This window comes from Lactuca saligna, chromosome 4 (genome assembly GCF_052625555.1).
Source record: "Lactuca saligna cultivar CGN05327 chromosome 4, ASM5262555v1, whole genome shotgun sequence".
NCBI classification, from domain to species: Eukaryota; Viridiplantae; Streptophyta; class Magnoliopsida; order Asterales; family Asteraceae; genus Lactuca; species Lactuca saligna.
This window is the reverse complement of record NC_136420.1, coordinates 8,583,142-8,600,822: the sequence shown is the minus strand read 5'-3', so window position 1 is coordinate 8,600,822 and position 17,681 is coordinate 8,583,142.

Sequence of the window (17,681 nt, the reverse complement as noted above, 5' to 3'; positions counted from 1 at the left end):
TCGATTCCCCGTACCGCGAGTGGTTAAAAAGATATTATAACGACACTTATATAACCCATAATAATAGCTCAAATAATTATTATAAGGTCCTAATAACGTTACTATATTTAAATAAAAGCTATATTAAAAATTAGGTAGGCGTATCTTACCTACAAGGGGGTTTGGCTAGAAGTCGTGCTCTGCAGCTGCAGAACTTCCGAGCCGAAAGCTCTTCTGCTCGGAGCCGTCGAGCGCTTTGGGGCTTTCTTCTAGCGCTATGGGAGTTTTTGGGAGATTTAGAGAGTGTAGAGAGAAGAAAGAATGTGAAAGGTGTGAAGAAAATGATGGTGGTAGAGGTTCTATTTATAGGGTGAAATATGGCTGAACTTGGTGCCACATGTCACCATCTGGTGGCAAGACTTCGGGAGAAAGCAATGACCAAGATTCTGCCACATCACCCATTTTCGCACAACACACTTCCAACTTCTCAAATCTGTAACTTTCGCATACGAGCTATGTTTTTGACGTTCTTTATATCCACGCGTAGATAAAAATAAGATCCACAAGTTTCATTTTGACTCCGTCGGCTATTTCTCGACCGATCGTGAATTTAACAGTAGGAGGACATTATACTATTAAATGTCCGCCTAAAATTCATAACTTCTATATATGGACTCCGTTTTCTTCTGTCTTTTTATCGTTGAATTCCTATTAATGATATCTTCAACTCTCATTTAGGTCGCATATGCCAAAAACCTCTCGAACTAAAATTCGAGTTTCGGACCGTGCACTGCTATGCCAAATCTTATAAAATTCATAACTTCCTCATACGAAGTCAGATTTGGGTTTTTTATTTTATTTTATTTTATTTTATTTTTATTTTCTCGGTTTAACGTATACTAAAACTTTTTTTTAGATCACTAAGTCTAGAAAGTCCTCTATTGTAAATTCACTATTTACGTCTCTCGGTGCCGTGTCGGTTTTGCCGTAAAACTTCGACATGTCATAACTTCTTCGTTATAACTTGGATTTCGATGTTCTTTATATGTACGGAACCCTTGTAACATATACTAAAACTTGGTAAAGATTAATCCATCTAAATAATCTTCCATCAAAAACTCATTTTTGACGCTCATTGTCTCTAAATTGACTAGGACGGATCTACGGGTGTTACATGGAGCGTCCTTTGGAGGATTCTAGGAACCTACTAGTCAAATTTTGTGAAGATCGGAACAAAACTAAAAAATTTGAAAATTTCGAAGATTCAAACATTTCCAAGAGATTCCACGATTAGGTCATGCTTTCTCTATGGACTGACTCGGCCGAGCCCGTAAAAAAGACACCTTTTGGGAAACAGAAGACAAAACCCGGTCAAGTCACTCCAAGGCTAAAACTTGACTCGGTCAAGTCCACCAAGTATCTTGTATGGTTGGTTTGTTGAGTCTATTAATACAACCCCTAGGTTATTCCTACGAAAGATCTCGACTTTGGACATAGGGAAATGCAACTTGGAGCGGAAGGAATGTAAAGAACTCAATTTGGAATAGTAATTCGGTATTTCTAACAATTTAATTATGGAAAAATATATCAATTACATCTTTGAACTCTTGTTTTTGGTCATAAACGACTAAAAGCCTTATTTATTTATTTATTTTTGGATTTTGTTCGTCATTTGATTATTGTTAGGTCATACCTTGTTGGTTTGTGCTAGGCATGTACATGTTAGACTTTGTTATTCATTTATTGAGTCTTAATATGGGTTTTCGGTTAGGGTTGGACCGAAATCAGTCTTGATTTCGGTTCTTAGGCGTGTTGGGTTTAGGGTTTCCTTGTCTAATTGTGTTCCCTATATAAGGAGACTTATATGACTGATTTATTTTTGTCATATCATTGTGAAGGCCAACCATTGTGAAGATCTCCATTGTACTAGACGATTTCATCAATATAATTGTGTCCATTGGGTTGATTACGTGTTTGTTTATGATTTACTTTGCATTGATTCCACCCTTGCTTAGTGATTTCGACGATTACTAGTTGGTTCGTGCTTTTGGGACTTATGATTGGTATCAGAGCCAATCTAGTGTCAATCATGCTCAAGAACATCAAGATCAAATTTGGCTGTTTTAATTCTTTAAGCTTTTAATCAAAAATTGTTTAAGTTTGTTATTAGAAATCGTTCATTGTTGCTGCTGTGTTCTTGGTGTTCATCGAGAATCAAAATTCTGTTTGAAATCATCGTTTTCAGTGGAACTGGGTGTTTTCGGTGGCACGACTCCTATTCTCGGTTAGGGTTAAAGAGTCTTTGGTGGCACACTAGAGTTCTCGGTCATCGTTTTTGGCCGAAATCTACTGTTTTTGGTCAACCTCATCTGTTGACTTTCTGAGTTTTCGGTGTGACATTCCTTGATTTTTTGGACACATTTAATTTTAATAAATCAAAATGGAACCTCAACACAATGCCTTACATCAAGAACTGAATTCAATTATGGGAACCACTACAAGAATTCCACGTCTTTTATCAGCTGATGGGTTTCCAAAATGGAAGTACAGGATTGAAAAGTACATTAAGATGAAAGATTTTAAGATATGGAGAAGCATCCTTAGAGGTCTGGTTAGAATTACCAAAACAATGGCAAATGGTAAAGTAATTGACAAATCTGTAGAGAATTACACTGATGCGGACTATGAGAAGATTGAGGAACAAGAAAAGGTGCTTGCAAATTTAACCATGGCATTGTCCCCTAACATTGCTCAAGGATTCAGGGAATATGATTCGGCAAAGGCTCTTTGGGAAGAGTTAATAGAAGCTTATGAGGGAAACGATGATATGAAAGAGAGCAGGCAGGATCTGCTCCGCCAAAGGTTGAATATGTTCAACCACCTCCTTAGGGAGACTCTTGAAGCCCAACTGTAGCGATTCATCACTCTCACTACTGAAATGAGTACTGTAGGAATCTCAGTATCCCGCTCCGAGATAAACAAGAAGCTGTTAAACTCTCTTCCCAAATCCTGGGACATGAATGTTTCTGTCATTAAGAAGACCAAGGATCTTCACAGGCTCTCTCTTGCTGTGATTATGGCTATCATCAAGGTCTGTGATTTGGATGATAAGCAGCGTGAGATAAATCATGTGAATTCCTACTCCACAGAAACCTGGGAATCTCGTCAAACAATGATTTTTCATCATTCTCTGTTCCACAAACTCATTCTCCTATGCCTCATCAACATCCAACTTCCTCAAGTTCTTCAGGGTCAAACTCAAAAGCTCCTACCATAATTTCAACTCCCAAGGAAGATGAAGAAAAATATGGCATTAGCTTCTAGCCTTGTGAACTGTTATAATGATTTCTTGGCAAGAGACTTACCTCCTTAAATATCATTCACAGATCTTGATCAAATTCATCCAGAAGATGTGGAAGAGATGGATATTACCTGGCTAGTTGCAATGGTTGTGTTTAGGGCTAAGCAATTTGCTAAGAAGACAGGGAAGAACAATTGGAGTATGAATGAGGACAAGAATGTAGGGTTCAGTAGAGGTAGGCTTAGGTGTTTTAATGTTATGAGCCATGTCACTTTGCTCGTGATTGCCCAAAGTCGGACAGAAGGGAGAATCCTGATAGGACGCTGCCACCAACAATGAAATTGCAAACCTGGTAGTGGTGGCTCATACTTTTGATTGGGAGGACCATATTCAGGCGTTGAACATTACAGGGCATGAGACTACAAATCTGGCGCAGATAAGTGAGCTCCCTGATAAAGATGCTGAAGCAGAGATGATGCAGCTGTAGTTTGCTTTTATGGTCTCCACCACTTCTGAAACAAAAGAGGTCAGTGAAGTTTCTTGTTCTCAAAATTGTATGGATACTGTTAAACTTCTTCGTGATCAAATTGATATATTACGTAGAGACAATGATGACCTTAGGTATGAAGCCTATAACCTTAGGAAGGGCCAAAAACCTCTAAAAGAATAATTAGAGGCCAATACAATAAACTTTAGACAGCTTCAGGAAGACTATAGTAACAAATGTGATAACTATAACCATGTTAAGAGACAACTTGCCAGCTTGACTGACGAGCTTGACACATTGAAGACTAGATTTGAAAATGCATATTTTAACATTAAAAGGTTTGATGTGTCTAGTAAGACAATTGAGACCATGATAGAAAAACAGTTAAAATGCCAGGACAAAAAGAAAGTAGGTCTAGGGTATGACAATGTTCCTCCTCCTTTTAATCATAATTACACCTCTATCTCTATGACTAAAGAAGAAATGGACAGAGAAGCACACCTTCAGTATGGTAATGATGAATCAATGAATCTAGTAAGTAACAAATCAGAGTATGTATGAATGCAAGATTGAACAATGGATGTAAATAAGATTTGGTTTCAGCTCAATTACGCTCTCAAGGTTTACAGAATACAAAGAAAGGTTCTGTAAAGAGTTATCTTTCTAACTCTAGTAAACATTCCTATTTATAGGAAACAGAGAAAGCGTACAAAAAATACTAAGGAATAGACACTAAGCTTCGAACTAAAGTGCCTTAGTAAATACATTACAAAATATACGAAGGGTACATAATTGACTTCGACTAATTACAACATATATGACCCTTACAATCTCCCCCTTTGTAATCATAGTCAAATATCGTAATTTGTGAGTAGCTGGATGGAGTACAGCATCACCCTTCGTATCTTGGTATACCAGGATATGATCTTCTTAAGATCCTTCTTATCACCTTCATTGTTCTTCTTACAATGATTCATACGAACAATTAAGTTCGTATATTGTGATGTCGAATACCTCTCCACTTCACTTGCTTGGAACAAAAAACGTTTCACTTTTCCAACTTTGTCTTTCCCTGCGAAGACCAACCCAAAAGGCTTCAGACAAATTTCCCCATCTACATACTTGTTTAATTCTATTTGGGTCTTCGTAGGCGCTATAAGAACTTTTATTTCCAATCCTTTAGCAGTAGCTAACTCCACATCAGTTAGTGCCAGGCACTCGTAATAATTATCAATGAAAATCTTGATGTGAGCAACTCCAAGCTTGAATTCATCAGGATTAGTATTTTGAAGATAAGAAAAAGATTTAACTCATGGTCTTGGCAATCACTATAAAAGTCCTTGGGAACCAAACTCGACATGAGTACAACTTATCACCCTCAAACCTATAGGCAAAGCAAGAGGACCATACAGACGCTAGAATACATGTTGAGAGCTTGTGTGATAGACTTTAGTAAAGCATGGGATACCCATTTACCACTCATCGAATTCTCATACAATAAAAGTTATCACACTAGCATTAAGGTTGCTCCATTCGAAGCCCTCTATGGATGCAAGTGCAGATCACCTCTGTGCTGGGCTGAGGTGGGTGACACGTAGCTAGCAAGAGGACAAGTGTCTAATAGCACACTCACTGGCCATGAGATCATATGGGAAACTGCGAAGAAGATTGTTCAGATCCATGAACGATTAAAGACATCCCAGGATCGAAAAAAGAGCTACGCAGACAGGCGATGCAAACCCTTGGAATTCCTGGTTGGTGACTGCGTTCTGTTGAAGCTCTCACCATGGAAGGGAATGATACGTTTTAGAAAACGTGGGAAACTAAATCCAAGGTATATCGGGCCATTCGAGATCCTTGATAGAATCAACCCGGTAGCTTACAAACTGCGACTACCACAAGAACTCAGTAATGTACACCCCACCTTCCATGTGTCCAACCTGAAGAAGTGTTTTTCCACCGAGACTCTTGTAATCCCACTAGATGAAATCGAGGTGAACAAAAATCTACACTTCGTAGAGGAACCTGTGGAAATCATGGACAAGGAAATGAAAAGGACAAAACAAAACCGCATACCCATAGTGAAGGCTCGTTGGAACGCCAAGCGAGGGCCTGAATTCACCTGGGAACGAGAAGATCAAATGAAACAGAAGTACCCACATCTTTTCCTTAGCTCCTGAGTACCTACTCTAGAACCAATTTCGGGATGAAATTCCCTCTAACGGGGGGATAATGTGACAACTGGTAGTTTTGGGTCAATCAAAGTCAATAAGTTAGCAAAAGTCAAACAAGTCAATGAAGGTCAACTGATTAGGATATAAATTTTGGGTTTACACTTTATGATATTGCCATATTTATTCATAGTTTTAGGCAATATTGATCTACATTTTATTCAATATTTTGGTTATTTGCACGAAATTATGGTACTTATGAGGATAAAATGTTATTTGCAGCCAAAATAAAGCATTTTAGAAGAAAGGGACCAGAAGTGACAATTTATGGAACATTGGAGGCTTGAAGCATAAAAGATGAAGAAATTCACGAAATATACTGGGGTCATTACGTGAACTTGATGGCCATGACATGGAATCGATCTTTCCAGAAGATAAGTAGACGAAGAAAGAATCCTTGGCGAATACAGATAATTCCTGAAGTCACATCATGGAGCTTCCTGCCACAACGTGGAACGTGATTTTCCAAAAACTATATAAACCCCTCTCCATTACGAATTGGAAAATTTTGGCTGAAGGAAGAGGTTCTAGGAGGCAATTTACAACAGAAGTAAGGTTCTAGAAAAAAGGTTTTCAACACCAAAAGAGTGAAGGTCCATAATTAGTTTACTTGTTTGATACTTATTAACATGTTTTCTTATTTGAGTTGTGTTTATGTGTTAGTTGCTATTATGAGCAGCTGAATCTAGCTACTCTTGTCTAGATAGATGAAGCTTCTAACTTATGAATAACATAATTCTATATGGATTTATTTAGTTAGTGATTTGCTTGTGTTTGATTTATTGTTACCTAGCATGCTTATGTTTGTTGCTTTAGTTGCTTAAATTCATGTTATGTGTAGCTTAGTGACCATTAACTGCATGAACTTGATAACCTAGTAATTTAGTGAACATTGAATTGCTAGAGCTAGGATCAACCAAAATCTTAGTTAGTAATTGAAGTAATTAATTTTGCTGTGCTAGAGAACATAGATTATGACCATAATTGTGTTTGCATGATAAATCTTACATAGCATATTCATAAACATATTTGGTTCTGTGTTTAATTGTGTGTGACCATACATAGTTTTACATGAATTAATTAACTATTGGTAGATTTAGACCTAAATTACTAATATAATAACAACCAACTTAATAATCCATAATTATTAGCTAGCCATAAGGACGAAGTGGATTCGAACTAGATAAAAGTGTTTTTAATTATTGATTGAATTTGAGTTAAGTTAGTATGATCTTGCAAAATCAGATAAAAACCCCTTTTAGCTTGTTAATAATTAGATTAATTTAGTAGTAAATAGATTAATTAATAACACCGTTCCCTGTGATCGACACCCAATTTACCCAAGCTATACTGTAATCTGACTAGGTACACTTCATATAAGTGCATAGTTAGTCTAAGTTTGTTAGGTTATAAATATTAAAATTAGTGGGTACTTTCATGCACATCACTTTACTTTTATAGTTTTCGGCCTTGGACCGAAAACACTAAGATTTCGGTTGGTTCTTGGACCGAAATCACCGTGGGATCTCGGTGGTACTTGGACCGAAATACCATGGGATCTTGGTGGCACTGGACCGAAATCACCATGTGATTTCGGTGGACTAATGACATTTTCAGTGAGTAAGTGAAAAATATGAGTTGACTTCTGACGTGATAGACGCATCTTTCCCCAATGAGATAAAATTAACACCATATAAATGCCTTTACCTAACATGTAATAATTTAAACATCACCTCACCCCTCCCTATTTAACTTTGGCCCAAATCCCATTCCCCCCTTCTCATTTTCAATGTTTCTTCAAACTTCTTCACCTTTTCTCTCAAGAACAAGTGCAAACCTTCCAAGGAATTATTTTGCTAGTTGATTCTTAGAATCTTGGATAATACCATTTTCAAAGAGTTCTTCAATCACCTTCACGGGTTCTAAGCTTGAGGATCTAAACAATAACCTCTTTATTCAACCACAAACACACTCAACGTGAGTTCATACCCCTATATTTTTGAGTTTTTCATGTTTTAGGGGGGGGGGGGGGATACAAGTAAAGTTTGGTGTATAACACAAATACTTGCATGTTTCATTTCTATGTTGAATATAAAGCATTATTTGCATGAAATATGGTTATAACTAGCTTTAGAATATTTATTTGTAGTATGTTAGCTTTGAGATGTAATACTAAGAAAAAAAAACATAAATTATATTATATATTCATAAGAAAAAGTTATAATTACAAACTTCAAAGACTAAGATTTTCTTTGGACAAAATAAGGCATTTTTAACAAAAATAGTTATAACCTAGTTATTATACCATTTTTGTGGGATAAAACCCATAATATGTTGTGTTGGTCATGTATTTTGAAACTGGACAAAATATCGAGGAGTTAGTTCTACGAAAAGAAAACTTAAGAAACTATTATTTTATGTAAAAATGGATTTTTAAACAAAAATGGACATAAAAACTTTATGACATTATTTTGTGAGTTTTAATTAAAAATATATGGTTTTAAAACATATGAAACTATTTTGAGTTGAAATCCCAAAAAGGTTAGAAACAAGTTTACCAAGTTATATTTTCCTAGTTACTAGTAAATATCGTCAAAAAGGAGCAAAAGCTAGAATGGACTTTTTCATACCATTTTCTCATACTTGTGTTAGATGTAAGTTTATATGATATAATCTTTTAAAACATCTAGACAAGATAACTATTACTTATTTATATAAATGGAATTAACAAAGCATTCATAATAAACTATAATTGGTATAGTTTGGGAATCGTAAATACTACACTATCATTTTGGACGAATCATATAATTAATTAAAGGTACACTATATGTCCCCTATGGAAGGGTAATACTTTCATTGGGGGTTTCATTACACTAGACGTAAACCTGTTGAAACAATTTTGTGAGATATTTGGCTTCACCGTACTTACCAGAGTACGCACTAAAATCCTGAATTATAATCAGAATCTCGGTTAGAGAGCGTGACACTTGTGTATAGATCTATATGGGACTGACAACCCCGCACGCAAGTTGTTAGCTACAGTAGACCGACAGGTCTAGGGTGGCAAATGTCTAACATTCCGACGCTTGAAGAACGATGTAGCAGGCCACCAGTCACTAGCATGGTTATGATATCTCACATGGAGTATTAACAATACATTTGGTTTACGGGGTTAACATACATTCAAGTAGTTTTATATAAAGATAAAACTTCATAATACTATTTTCCAGTATAGCACTACTTACAATTTCTATCTTGGGATTTAAGATTTATAACTAATTTTTAAAGAAATTATTGGATTTTCTGAAAGTACACACCATCATTTTACAAGGAAAAGTTACCAATCCTTTTTATACAAAGCTCTTATGAACTCGCCAACTTAATTGTTGATACTTTTCAAAATCACTTATATTCTCAGGAAACCATTAAACAGGTAATCAATAGAGTTTTTGGAGGATGGGGCGTCTCCATGTCACGTTATTTATTTTTGTCATATGTATTTGATATCAAGTAAACAATGTTTTGAGTACAATGTAAACTTCTTAAATATTCATTATGATGGTTGTATGGCTTTGATCACTATTATTCATTGTGTTATGATACGGTGCATGGAGTTATCCACCCGAGACGTTTCTGCCGTTCTGGTTTGGGGATGTGATAGTAAAGATTAAATTTTCATTATCTCGTGATTTTCTCCAAAATGACCAAATTACCCTTTTAGTCAAACTATTCATACAACATAGTATTCCGATTTATTTTGGATTGTTACAATAACTCCCTTTGAAAGATATGTCATCCTTGGGAAATCGTTTTAGAGTCTTATGGATCATATTCCAAGTCTATAACCCTTTTGCTTAGTTATTTCCAACTTATCATCTTTTACACAATACACCAATCTACTTTGCTATTTTCTTGCATTCTTATGAAAATTTCCAAACTTTCTTCACTAAATCCTATCATTCTTACATAGTAGTACATGTTATGAAAAATAGGAGTTACATTCTACCCTTAATTTCATAGGAAAATGGATAAGGTATATATGTTACTTGAGATATACTTACAAAAATATGTGAGTTCGAATCAAAGTGATCAAGCAAAACTCATTGACATAACTCAGTTTTCTTATAATATGCAAAGAAGAAAATACACGGGTCAAAGCCCATTCGAGATTGTCACATGATGAGAATGTTGAATTCTAAATACCTTAGCCACGACATACGATAGAAGTAGCATGGCTGCTTATAAGTTGACAAAGGTGTGGCACCAACAAGCAGATATAACCCAATATTCATTGGACAAAACAACTATGAAAATAAAGAAATTGTCGAATGAGAAAAGAATTAATGAAGAACTCAAAGTTGGGTATCATGTCATAGTGAAGTTCTTTCCCTAACAGTTAAAGTCCCTACCGATATAAAACATGTTATGCAGGACATATGGATACCTCATGGTCTCCAAATATTGCGATGTACTCTAAGTCTTCCAACACAATGTGTTGCGTGATTAGGAAAAGACGCATCACGTTCCTCTTGTTGCTCTTTTTTTCTAATTCTTTCATTCCAAAGTACAACTCCCTGCTCCTTTTTGTCCAACTATGTCTTTTCAACTACAAAATGGAATTTCATGCTTAATTAGAATCATTTATCTTATTTTACATAAATAATGCTTAAAACACATGAATATCATATGAAATATTTACATAATAATATCTATATCACTAACACATGAAATAAAGTTAAATTACCACTAGAGTAAGAAATAAAGTTCTGTGAATGAAGAAACTGAAAAATCGACAGACTTGGTGGCCTATATGAGATGTCATGTATAAAAGGAGGTGCCAAAAAGAGTTAAGACAGAGTTTGATCAAACAAATAAATGAAGAACATGATAAATATCAAAGTGATTGATGTCACAACCAGACAACAAGTTACGTGTGTTAAGATCCTTCATAGTGAAACCAAATAGATCAAAGACAATAAAACCTGGTTGTATAAAAATTGGACAAAAAACTTAGGATTTTGTTTTACTATTTTGTCTTAGACTAAAGTATTTTTTAAAAGAAGGCATTTGTTTGAAAAAGGAAAATATATTTGATCAAAAAGCTAACCAAAAGTAAAACACCTTGCCAACCATGATGTATTTAGAATTAAATGGAGGTAAAGAACGCATTGTAACTTAGTTGAATGTCATATGTCGCTCCAAAATCCATATAATAGTGATTATATTGAGGAGGTTGAACGAATATTGATGGAAAACTAATGCACGATCCATGTAATTTTCATTCCTTGATTGAGTTATGTAACCACTAAAATATGTGTTTTACTGATTGATATGACAAGTGTTGATGTGGGCCAATGTGGATGAAATGAGGTTGAATGTAACTACAGTGGTTGAACAAAGAAAGGTGACAACTATTTCTTCTGCGATGTTGAAGGAAAGCCGTTGTTATACAGTTACCGGAGAGAATTGAAAGAAGCATGCATATGGTTGTAGAAGGTGACCAATGGTATTAGGGGTTATAGTATAGGTTCGTGGAGGTTTTGCTGTTATGGGAAGCTTCCTTGTACGAGTTTTACTCCATAGTACACATGGAATTGGCTTGAAACACATGGAGTACATGAACCAGGCATGATTATAGGTAGTAGAAACCTTAGTATTCCGCCCCCTTAGAGGCACCTCACCTATTATTTTTCTACTTTTAAACTTATACTTTAATTTTATGTGTGGAGAGTCGGACGAGTGTAATGTATCTGTGGAAGATTGTAATAAGTCACATGATAGATTAGTTGTGTCTTCGTGAGACTCATAAATGAGGAACATGCTTTTAGCACCTATACATAGTTTGTGAGGCTGGGATTTACTGAATGAGATATATAGTTCGCATTTCAATTTATCAACAAACAATTCAAAGCTAAACTATGAGTAAACATCAATAAGAGAAAAAACCAATTTACTAGTAGTGTGAGTGAATGACATGGAAGTGCTTGATAATGACATAGTTGTCATTGTGGCTTGGAAAAAAAGCTTAATAGAACAAAACGTAATGAACAAGAAGCTAACCTTTGATAGAGATAATATAATGTATTGATAGTCTAAATCATAGTGAAGATCCGAGTAGGAAAGATGATGTTGTTGGACTTCAATGATGTCGATCAAGCGACGTTGGTAAAGTAGGACAACGACGGATCGTATGTGTAGTAGCTGTGGTGATGGTTCTAAACTAGGCAACAACAGTTGTAGCAAAGTGTTGCAGGTGAGAGATGGAAATTTTTAAAGGGTTTCGGGTGCCTAGTAAGAGTAGTGAAAGGACTGACTTGATACCATGATAAATTGTGTTGAAACCTCTTAATTAAAGTTTTGCATGGTTAGATCATAGATATCACTATATAGATATACATGTTACAATAGGGTCCTAATACTATAGAAATCAATATATATATATATATATATATATATATATATATATATATATATATATATATATATATATATATATATAGTCCCTAAGTAGCGGATCCAGAACAAATGGTAACTGGAGTCCATAAAAGATAAAAATATAGAAAATTTGTGTGTATTAAAAAGTGTTTGTAAAATAGGAGCATTTGAAGCCTTTGTTTGTTATAGTAGCACCATAAAGAGGTATTTACTTTGGGTTTTCATATATATATATAAACCTTGATTTAAGATAACATTAGTGATAAAGTTTGATTTTTTTTTTTGGAATTTCATTGCTTCTCTGTGGGTTTTTTTTTTTTTTTTTTTTTTTTTTTTTTTTTTTTTTTTTTCACAAAAAATAGATGATAGGTAATGATATCTTTTAAAAATAAAGTCTTAATTTTTGAAAGGGTGCCAGGCACACCGGGGACCAATACTATAAAAACATACAAAACAAATCTTATTTTATCTAATGTTTATAAAATGGAATCTACAATCAAGTGGGGTCCATGTAACGCACTTCTTACATCCACCATTCTGAATTACTATACAAAATGTTAACAAACAACCAAAAGATATAAACATGTACAATATTGTGTAACAATAACTAGTAAACAATTTTCACGTTATGTGATTTGTTTTCTAACGTTGTTTGTTATAGCATTATAAAAATATTTATTAACTATCCGAAAAACTTTAGCAATTCGTTTTATTAATAGGAAAATAATATATATATTTTACAACAAATTAAAAGCGTTTGCGTTCCCTACAAATATACAATGCTTAATAAGTTGCACAAGATTCATTATACTACAAATTATACTACATATGACATCATTAATAAGATAAGCCTTTTGAGTTATTCTTCTATTGCATCGTACAGTGCTTCATTAAAAAATATTTTCCTTTTTTCAATTGTTAATGAAATTTGCAGCAAATTTTGAACGTCTTATAGCATTGTAACTATATTTCTTAGACATAATATATTTTTTTTCAAGTCCATAAGTGTTTATGTATGTATATGTGTGTATGTGTTTGTGTCTGTATACACACACTAGGAAAGTTTTAAAATTAGAATGCATGGTTGTGTATGACAGCGAGCACCAAAGTTCTATTATTTTGAATACATCACGCTCGAACATTATTTTTTAGGCAAACAATACTTAAGATGCTTATGCATGAAGGTTTCTACTTAAGCATGGAAGTTTCTATTATTGTGAAAAAGATGCTCATGCATGGAGGTTTCTACTTAAGCATAGTATTTTAAAATTTAAAATAAAACATTTACCTAATGGTAGTACTTTATAAATTAAATACTAAAGGATAGTAATTTGTTTTTAATGATTTTTTTTATTATTTTAAAATTTTAATTATACTTTGGCAAACTTATCAACACCATACCACCACTGTATTTTCACACTCGATGCTTGAATATGGTTATCCAATTATGGAATGAGAAAATAAACAGGTGGTCCGTTAATTTAATCTACCCAGTCCTAATTCCCTCAAACATATCATCATTCATGGCCTCGTCGGATGAATTGTAAGCACCGATGGTGCATTCCGGGCAAGTGGTTGGTCGGCACAAGGGAATGTGATGTTCATCAGGATCGGTCCTGAAAAATTAAATATTTTCAATGGTCCAGGACGAACAAGAGAAAAATGATCCTTATCTTTATTATAATATTTATTCTTAAATAAAAATATATAATGAGAAAAATTGGGCCCTGTGCAGGTGCCCACTTCCCCCTCCCCCCCCTCCCCCATGATGTTCATCATTGTTGTGAGTTGGCGTTCTACGACAATATTGACCTTCCATAAACTCTTCCTTTGCTTCTTTCCTTTCAACAACAAGATTGTGAACTCTTCGACAATAAGAAACAATTTGAAACACAATTACACAAGACAGGTGACAGAATCAAAGAAGAAAGGAGATGGAGGACCACTGGCAGTGGCGAGGCTACATGTTAACAAGTTAGGTCACTTGACCTACCTTATTTTATTTATATTTAATATTTTATATATAATTAAATTCTTGTGACCTACTTTAATCATTTTAAGTAAACTACCCTAATTTTTTTGCTAAAAATAAGGTAGGTCACCATTTGAAGGCCTGTATTATATATTTTAATAGCCCTAAATTTTTAAGGTATAATACAATATGCATAGTGAAACATCCCATAAATACAGTCCAAAATTTTCATTTTTAAATCATTAACAAAATTATAAATATTATCATTATATGAAAATCGAGGTACCTGAAACCAAAACTGAAAACTGTAAGCACGAAGCTTAGTGAGTCTTCCCATACTAACACATATCATACACTGGGCCTTGCCCGCTACATCGGGCCCCACCCGGTATTGGACCGAAATCCAGTATACATATAAACACATCCATAATGCAAATAACATAAACACATAACAGCACATACTGGGCTTTGCCCACTGCATTGGGCCCTGCCCGACATTGGACTAAAGTCCGAAATACATATCATAGCACATATTACATAAACATATAACACACAAACATATTAAACTTCCTCGGGCTTGCCCCGACATCAGACCGAAATCCGGTAAATATAAGCTAATTCTGCATCGGGCTTACCCCGACATACATAACACATAACATGCATGAATCAGAAAGACATCAAACATACATATACTATTCTCGGGACCGCCCCGATATCGGATCGAAGTCCGGAACATATAAGATGCATCGAGTTATCCCCGACATCGGGCCTAAGCCCGACATATATTAACATATTTAAACGGGCCGACATTGGTTTCTTCGACCCGTTCCTACTATAGAAAACTCACCTCACACTGCTGAAGTCCTACAAACAAAACCTTAGCTGTTGGATGACAGATTCCCAAATCTGTCAACATCAAAATAACACTCAATTAATAATTGGGTTCCAACACATATCCATAAATCCATGCTTGGGGTAAAAGACTACTTTACCCATAACTTAGCTTGACTCAAGCCCAAGGATCAATCCAAAGGCCCAAAAGTCTAATAATGAACCAATGCCCAACTATAGCCCAAGTTTCTAAATTGGGTCCAAACCTCTACATGGTCTTGCCTTAAGGCCCAACCATTTATTCTTGGTCCAACACTTAACATTCTGATGGACCAAAATCTCATAATCATCAAGGCCCAAACTATGCCCATCTATGGTCCAATTTTCCAAATTGGGCCCAAACCCCTTACATGGGCCTTACCCTAAGTCCATTAAATTATTCTAGTCCATTTGCTTGCTCTTGGATGGTCCATTATTATCCCAATCACCAAATCCCAATAGGAAGACCCAACTTAAAGCCCAAGTAAAATTAGGGTTTCACATAAAATGACAATTAGGGTTAAGTGTTTCTCACTTAACCCATTAAGGAGTTAGTCCATTAAGTCCATCACTCTACTAGATAAATCGTATGGTGTGATTGGGTGTAATTCACAATTCCATTCCAATGGCCCAAATATGGGTCCCAATATGTCCAAGGGCCATAAAACTAATATTAGGGTTTTCTAAACCCTAATTAGTGTTTCCCACCCAATCATAGCCCAATAGACCCAAAACTAAATCTTTAAGCCCATTAGGGTTTCATTAGGTCAATTAGGGTTTCACTAGTCGGGCACCACCCACTACCACCTTGGGTAGTGGTGTCAATGGCGGCTCACGGTGGTGGTTATGGTTCTTTTCATTATTCTTTTTGCTAATTAAAATTACAATGCTTTAATCCAAAAATAAACACACACTAACTAACATAAACACACACGCACACAACCACCCTAGTGGTGGCCGGCGGTGGCATATGGTGGCAGCCACCACCTCATGGTGGTGGAGGTGGCTTTCATGATTTTCCGGCTAGACAAAACACGCACAACATACACTAACAATGGAAAATACAGCCGCACACACACATAAACACATAGTAAAAACGCACACAGCCACTTACTACGGTGGCCGGTGGCGACGAAAGATGGCAGTAGACAACGGTGCAACGAAAGGACCGATAAAACAGCTGTTGCGGTGGTGTGACTGCAATGGCTAGTGGTTTACAGCCTCAACAGTAATGTATATCCATTCTAGATACGAGACCACCGCTCCAATCCATCGACTAGGCAGCAGGTGGCGTTGGAGCCAGTTGAAATGGCAGCTGAAAGCCATTTCCGACGGCAACAGTGACACTCGTGATGTCGAACACCTCGAGAAGGACAGAAATGCGAGATGAGGTGGTCTAACGGAGAGATTCTGGTTGTTCGTGACCTGCTCTTCTTCGTTTACAGCTCACATTCCGATCTTGGGGGTTTCTCTGGCCATTCACGACATTACATGTGGCATCAGGTGGCTACGACTTGCTTCCCGTTGTTTCCGAGTGAACTACGCTCCATCGCCGGTCTCCGTCTCCAGTAACAACAGAAACGGCGGCAACGACACTTGACTCGATGGGTTGCGTCCTCTACACGGTGGTGCACGGTGACTATGGAAGAGATGGTGGTAGCGGAAGGAGAAGGAGGGTGGAGAGGGTGGGGGCTGAACATTGGTTAGGGTTAGGGTTACAGAGAGCAATGAAACAATTAAATATCGTGCCCTATCAAACTTCCTTCCATAATGGCAGGAATGGCCCCTCTCCATAACATTTTATTTCAATCTTAATCCAATATTTACAATTTAAACCATGCCTCTTGAAATCCTTTACAAATTAAGTCCGAATTTTACCTTTTTAACCCCAACCATCCAAAAACCCTTCAAGTTAAGTCCCAATAACTAACATGCAACCCCTCCCTCAACAAAACCTTTTCAACTTAGGTCCGAAATTTACTTTTTAGCCCTTGCTTCCATAAATCCTTTCATATTAGGTCCAAATGATACTAAACACCCCCTGTCTTCTAACAATCCTCACAAAATATATCCCGGAACTTACACTTTTAACCCCCAACTTCTAAATCTATGACAATTAACTCCTCGAGACCAACCATTGATATATAATTATTGATTTTAGGACTACTATACGTTAATTAATTAATTAATTAATTTAATAAGTGGGGGTGTTACACATAGCCCAATACAAACTAAATTTAAAATTAAAAAAGAAACAAACATGAATCAACAACATCATGTTTCACATCACATACTTGGTGCATCGATCATTCACAATCGTTGGTCAAGTTGTGCCTATTTGGTGTCATATATTGAAAAAAATGTCTTAGAAAATATTAATAATGATAAAATTGTGAAAAGACATCG